At 38.2% G+C, this 7,490-nt stretch overlaps 1 long non-coding RNA gene across 1 annotated transcript; it reads right to left on the bottom strand.

Annotated features, from left to right (window-relative positions):
• Positions 1 to 5,135: 5,135 nt before the first annotated feature.
• Positions 5,136 to 7,126, bottom strand: LOC125259350. The gene is made up of 2 exons (XR_007182777.1): positions 6,743 to 7,126; positions 5,136 to 5,465 (listed from the first exon to the last, which is right to left on the bottom strand). It is a non-coding gene; the product is annotated as an uncharacterized LOC125259350 (long non-coding RNA).
• Between the last annotated feature and the right edge of the window lie 364 nt (positions 7,127 to 7,490).

Raw genomic sequence — 7,490 nt, 5'->3', positions numbered from 1 at the left:
TCTCGGGGCAATCCGTGGTACAAGCGCGGGTGTTAACCCTCTAGAGAGCCTTTATCTGCCATATGTCATGTTCACCCAAGCTGGTTCCAGTTCTCCATCCCCGCCCCACTCACACTCAGCCCCAACGCTCACAGTCCTCCCAGGACAGATCAACACTCGCTCGTCATCCACCTCCAGTGATCAGCTTTATCTCAAGCTCTGAAGTGGAGGACATATTTGTTCTGAGTTTTCCCACAGCAGGCCGGAGAGGAGAGACATGAGATTTAGAAGGAGCTGAAGGTTCATAGAAACCAGACATATATCCTCACAAAGAAAAAAAGAAAGAAAAAAAGCCACCACCTGAAGAGATGGACCTCCCTAAATACCTTGCTTTTCCATGCTTTTCGGCATCATCTCACTAATGTGATGAACAGTGTTGGGGGTAACGCATTACAAGTAATTTGAGTTATGTAATCAGATTATTTTTCGAAAGTAACTAATAAAGTAACGCATTACTTTTAAAATTTACAACAAAATATCTGTTACTTTTTCAAATAAGTAACACAAGTTACTTTGTTTTCCCATTTATTGAGTGACAGCTCTTTTGTGCCAATGTTGAAAAAATCATAAGTGCAGAGGCGTTGTGTGTAAACATAATGTGTGTAAATATAAATACATTCTTGTGTATTTCCTTCAGTCTGACCCCTAAAGCCTGTGGCATCTGCGGCGCGTACGGCTGTGACGCTGCTACCGTAGTCGATCGCGGCCACTCTAGTCAATACTTGTGTTTACACCAGCCATGCCGCGGCACGTTTCAGAAGTGTCCCAGAAGAGGCTCACTGCGCTGCTTCGCTAAAGATAGGTGGCAAGTATTTTTTTGATGGATGCCGCGTCCAAGCCGCGCAGCTCAAATACAAAATAAAGTCATCCTGTGATGACTCCTGCTCATATTCCACATCACTAGTAGGCCAGAAATTGACAACAAGAGATTAGAAGTTGAAAAACCTGCATTATTTTTGTCCTTGTCGTACATAACTGGACTTTTAAAGGTGCTAAAGAGGATGTTTTGTTTTATACATTTTTGCAATATTACTTGAAACTGTCTTTACTAACTGATAAAAAGACTATTTATTAGGTGCACTGAAAGGAATAATCAATTGATCATCGCGTAAACGATTGGCCCTCTGGCTTGTCAATCACTGCCATGACGTTCCTTGTGAGAGACGTGCGCGGATTGGCCCTCTGGCTTGTCAATCACTGCCGTGACATTCCTTGTGAGAGACGTGCACAGCTGCGCGCTCCAGTAACTTTCCACACTCCACAGGCGCTGCATGCAATGTTTTTGTCAGGAGACAGGAATAACAACTGCAGATTATGAGTTACCTGCGGTGAGTCCGACATAATGAATCCAAAAAACACGACACAGCGAATGCCGGTGGTAAACACTCGTGTTCCAATACTCGTGCACGAATTTTGGGAGGCGTTCCTTTGAAATGAGCCGTGAAGGAAGGGGGCTGTTCTTACGCATGCGCTCATTTCAAAAACTCAGTAACAGTCTTTGGATTCTCAGTCGACGAAAAAATCCTCTCTATCACCTTTAAGTGTATGAACTTCGTCTGTAGGCTACAGCAAAATAAAGTATGGCATAGCAATAAACACAATTAAACCGGAGAAAAATATAACCATTTAGCCATTAAAAACACACAAAAAAAAATCAACGAAAACAACGTCGGACAGGCAAATCTAGTGGTCTCGCGAATCCAGCCGCTTCGCTTCTGAAATGCTTCTGGTGTGAGTTGACACCGCGTAGAGGACAGAGCAAAACCTCGCTGGAGCCGTAACGCACAGCAGATGCGTGCAGAGTAAACAAGGGGTGAGGCTTATTATTTCAGTTTGGGTATGAAAGGGACTTTACATTTGCCCAAAAATAAAACTTTTTTGTTATAAACAAAAAACAAGCCCAACCCAGGTGAAAAAGTAACATAACACATTACTTTTCTTAAAAAGTAACTGACACAATTAGTTACTTTTTAAGGGAGTAACGCAATATTGTAATTTCAAAGTAACTTTCCCCAATACTGGTGATGAAACAATACTATCAACAGAGGAAGCGTTTGAACACACACTCTAAAAAATGCTGGGTTAAAAACAACCCAAGTTGGGTTGAAAATGGACAAATCCAGCGGTAGGGTTAAATGTTTGCCCAACCTGCTGGGTAGTTTTATTTAACTCAACTATTGTTTAAAAATTACTGTATTGCTTAATTAAAATTAACCCAAAGTATGTTGGAAATGAACATTTATTAATGTTCAATGAATAATTATTAAACAATAAACATTTATTAAATTGCTTATTAATAAATTTATATTAATAAACTATTAAACTATTAAATTTATATTAATAAAATATTAAAGCTTATTAATAAACATTCACCTTTTGTCTACTATTGTTGCCTCTAATTGCATCTGGTTTTTAATTTCCCAACTATTTTGGGTTCATTTTAAGCTAGCCATATAGCAATTTTTAAACAATAGTTGGTTTAAATAAAACTACCCAGCAGGTTGGGCAAACATTTAACCCAACCGCTGGGTTAAAACAACCCAGTCGCTGGGTTTGTCCATTTTCAACCCAACTTGGGTTGTTTTTAACCCAGCATTTTTTAGAGTGCACTTTGTCTACTCCCTCCCTCTTCTATTCTCCCCCAACCCCCATCACCCCCCCCCCCCCCCAAAAAAAAAACCACACACACACACAATCTCCCAGAAAAAAAACACTTCCAAAAAAAAAAAGAACAAGAAAACGTCACATTGTCACTTTCCTTTAACAGTTCCAAGAAGTCTTCTGTCCCAGATTTTATCTTTCCATATGCTATTTGGAAGGAAATCTTTTCGTCTGCTGATTTAGAAGGAATTTCCAACCTCCATGATTTTTGAAAATACCTGATGGGTGCTGTAATTCACGACTGGATTTATCGTGAGTAGTTTTCATTTAATAATTGTTTAATTTATTTTTATTTAACACAAACATTTAATAGCTTAAATGCCAAATGTAATTCTTCATCACAGTGTCGGGGTACTACTGAGTAACTTCTCTGTGTGCGAAATCAATGATGACAAGCAATGAGGAGAACTTTTAATTGAAGTTGGCAGGTGAAGGGACAGTAGGGTCAGTCCTCACCAGCCAACCTTCTTCTCAGCGAGGATTAAGAGCTGTCAGTGCCCTGCCTCTCGCCCACACCGCTGGTTCATGAGGTTACAGTATATGAGAGCATACAGTTAGACTTGGTTTAGTCACCCAGCCTTTGCTTGTTTATAGTGGATTGCAAAGAGGGATGGAGGGGTTAAGCCTAGCAGGCTAAGAATGGGGAGATATTTTTATATGTGTGTGAGAGCATTTGTCCGACGCACGTGTGTGTTTCGAAGGACAGCGACTGGCAGCCTCCCTAACAGTGTTTGTCTCTTTGCAAGCTTTTGACTGGCAGGTAGCGAGATTTGCCTGAGCGCTTTTGCATGAGAGCCAACAAGGGAAAGTGAACATGGCGGATTAGCTGGGATTATGTTGTCAGAGGGAGGGTTGACGGACAAACTACAGAGGAATAAATTGGAAATCTGTTTGAGGAGTGTACCGCCCCTCCTTTCTTGCTCCTTCTCCCATCCCATTTGAAATGACAAGGGGAAAATCATTAATAATTTATAAACAAGGCTGGCACGTTACCTACGCATCTTTGGCTAGCCATGTGTCCGTATTTATACTAGTTGTCTTTTGTTTGCAGTTCCGGCCTCATTGGCTGGCTAATGTTATTTATTTAACATTATGACAAGTGAGTCATTCAGATAAAGATAAAGGTAAGGCTGGGCCTGATGGATCTTATTTTCCCTTGCTCACTCCTCCTTGCATTGACTTCCGTCCTGCGGTAAATTAGAGCATACAGTCTGCTAAGATGCTGTGTTGTCTGTGCAATTTTTTGGCTGATTTTTGATGCATGATAACAGCTAGGATTTCAGTGGTGTGCTAAAAAGGGTTTAAGTGACTTTTAAAGTGTGAGCAAAGGCAGTAAATACAGACTTATGTTTATGATGTGCTTCCCATGATTCTTGTTACAATGTTGGGCTTCTGTTTGCTTTTCTGCATCAGTTTAGTCATCACGTATAGAGACCATTTCCCACTACACTCAAGAGCTGTCTGTAATGTTGACTCTAAAGGTCAGATGAAGTAAACTATATCCTTGACTGTTTATAATGAATCTCAGTTGCTATATTGACATGAATTTTATGCATATTTGAGGTTAGGCTAATGGACCTCCTCATATAGGTAATTTATATACTTGACTGCAAATTTATATTATAGATCATATTCTGAAATTCTGTTCCAACGTTATGTTGTTATTTATATTAAAACTTTCTTTTATTAGTTTTCTTTACAAGATTAGGTTTTCTCTTAGACTGAATCCTTCAGATGTTTTAAATCCTCTCTTTTTAACTGTTGTTTAAACCTGACTTGGAAATCTAGCAAATAGGTCTGTATGTTTTCATGCAAAATAATATCAATAAAAACAACAACACTAATAATCATTTCACATTATCTTTCTCCTCAGGGCACAGATCTTAATTAGAATCCTCGGGTTATTTTGAAATGCACGGCAAACAATTTTAATGAGTTGACTGCATTCTGCAGGAGGTTGGAGCATTAAGGATGCATGTCTGTATATGTTAAACATATGAATATGCATTGGCATAGAAAATCTGCTCTCAGAATTTGCAATGAGCCAGTGCTGTGCTCTGAATAATAAGACATAAACAAGATTGAAATTGTATGTCGACATACTGCTAGGTTGTTTTCGGAATTAAACCAGGCATAATTAATTTGGAATGATAACGGGTTTATATCACCAGGTACAGACAATCTATAGTGAGTGAATGTATAATGTGAGATATTATATTATATTATATTATATTATATTATATTATATTATATTATATTATATTATATTATATTATATTATATTATATTATATTATATTATATTATATTATATTAAAGAACTATTTGTATTTCTATTAGGCAAACTTATTTACGTATTTCCCATTTTAAGCCATTTTTCATTTCTATTTTAGTTCATTTCATTTTTTTTTTAAACAGAAAAAAATGTGGAAGGAGTAGATGGAGTGGGTTTATTTAAGAGCAATGGGACATTTAATTTCAATTTTTTGCCGCCATACATTCTGTTTACATTGCACATATGATGACAGTGTGAGTAATATTTCTGTATATGTAATCCTCTCTGGCTGAGGATGTTTTAAAGGAATGTCTTGTCCTCCAGGGGCATAACCTAATATCATTGTTTGAGCAATTCCACCATACTTCTCCTGTTTCTCTCTCCAAACACACACTGCCGTCTGTGTCCATACTCTGTCAAAACACTGAAGCTGACCCTGCTGCTTCCTGCCAGTCTGTGTGCCGTCTGCTTCTGCTCTTTCACATTTCACCCTACAAAACATGCACACATACACATATAATGGTTACTCAAGTTACTCTCATAACTTCCCAGTGAGACACAAACAGTAATATGTAATGTTGTCATGTCAGAGAGGAAATTTGATAAAGTGGTAAGAACAATTTTAGAGAGGGGTGTGACAGACTCCTTCTTTATCTCATATATGTAGTCTCATCATCCACCTCTCTCGGTCAACATAAGTGGAGAAAAATATATTCACCAAAATGCAAAATGCAAAATTTAAGTTTCCACAAAAATATTAAGCAGCAAAACTTTAGCACTGAGTGGTTGTTTACACAACACCATTTCCAACTAAAAACGGAAAACTTTTTATGTTCATTTAAACAGCATCTGCATTTTGGGAGCCTGAAAACTCTAACTTTTGATAACGGGTTTCACATCACAAATTTTTGAAAACGATACTGTCTCCGTGTAAACTAAAAAACCGTGAAATTGTGAAAACGGTGACGTCATGCACATGCGTATTACGTGTTCAGTCTATGGGCGCATAGTTTTTCTTTACAAAGTGACATCGCCATCTACTGGCCGGGCAGCATAATACAGCATTTTTAATTGTTTTTGCGGATCAGTGTGAACATAGATTGTTTTGACAGCGGTGTCGCTTTGTATGCAAAAAAAAAAAAAAAACGTTTTTAGTACATCATTGCCGTGTAAACGTACCCTAAATGAGCATATTCAAATGATTTCTGAAGGATCTTGTGATACTGAAGACTGGAGTAATGATGCTGAAAATGTTGCAGCTGCCTGAATATATTTCATTTAAAAATATAATTAATAGCATTTTGCAATATTACTGTTTTTAATCAAATAAATGCAGTCTTGCAGTAAATAAATGCAGTGAGCATAAGAGACTTTTTTCAAAATCATTTAAAATTGTACCGTTCCTAAACGTTTGAATTGTGGTGTGTGTATATATAAATGAATAATTCATATTACAACATGTACTTTTTGCACAGATTGAAACCTGATTTTTAGCTGTATTTTTGGCTAGGTTGTGCATATAGAAAGATAGTCTTTGAAATTTGGATCATATGGTTTTTCACTCTGCACAGCTGACACGTGTTGGGGTAGCATAAGGTCGCCATTCTGCCAGATCGTTTTCCCCTCCCAGCATTCCTCAAGTCATGACCCTCAAAGCTGCCTTTGAGTTTGCAGGGGTCAGTAATGACCAAACACCCCAAATCATTCCTCCCCTCCACTCCTTCATATCTCCCCAACATGACTTCTTATCTTCTTCAGTTCTCCTCACCTCTGTAACCTGCTCCCTTTCCCTCAGATTCCCCAATCACGACTGTAGCGTGTGACCGGCCCACTGGCCCAAGTTTGACTCGGGCATGAACTTTGCTGGAATAACAAAGATCCCCTTCCCCTCCTCCAGCCCTCCGCATTGCCACAAGAGAAGGAAAAGCAAAATCCTCTGTCCTTCTATCTAATGTTCTTACAGACTGAAGCTGATGGTTGTTTGTTTCTGCCCGCAAACCCAGCAAATCTCCATTGCTTCTGTTTTGATAAGCACAATGACGCAGATAATCTTTGTTATTATTATTGTTACTTTTCATTACTTTAATTCATTTCTCCCTGCGGGGCTGAGCTAGTAATGAGATCCAGACGGAACCAAAGCTTACTTTCTCTCTCTCTCCATCTCTCTCTCTTTCTCTCTCCTCCAGCCTGTTCCAAAAAAGGTTAACACTGCCACCTGCAGTGACCATTTGATTTATTGCTACTGTATAACCACTCTACTGAATACAGCCATTATAATTAAGCAATGTCACATGAGAAAAGGTTCTGACACTGATATTGACCAACAGCACAACTGTAAGTGTGATACAAAAGTAACAGTATAAACAAGAGGTTTTAATGTTTTACGTTTTTAAATGCTGGGTTAATTACACTAAATATACTAAGTCTTCAAAACAAAGCCATAGCAGAATGGTAGCATCTCTTAGTGCTGTTATTGAATTAATAAGTGTTTTTGAATGAATAACTGTTTTTCAACA

This window comes from Megalobrama amblycephala, linkage group LG23 (genome assembly GCF_018812025.1).
Source record: "Megalobrama amblycephala isolate DHTTF-2021 linkage group LG23, ASM1881202v1, whole genome shotgun sequence".
NCBI lineage: Eukaryota > Metazoa > Chordata > Actinopteri > Cypriniformes > Xenocyprididae > Megalobrama > Megalobrama amblycephala.
This window is presented reverse-complemented; position numbering and strand designations above follow the sequence as displayed.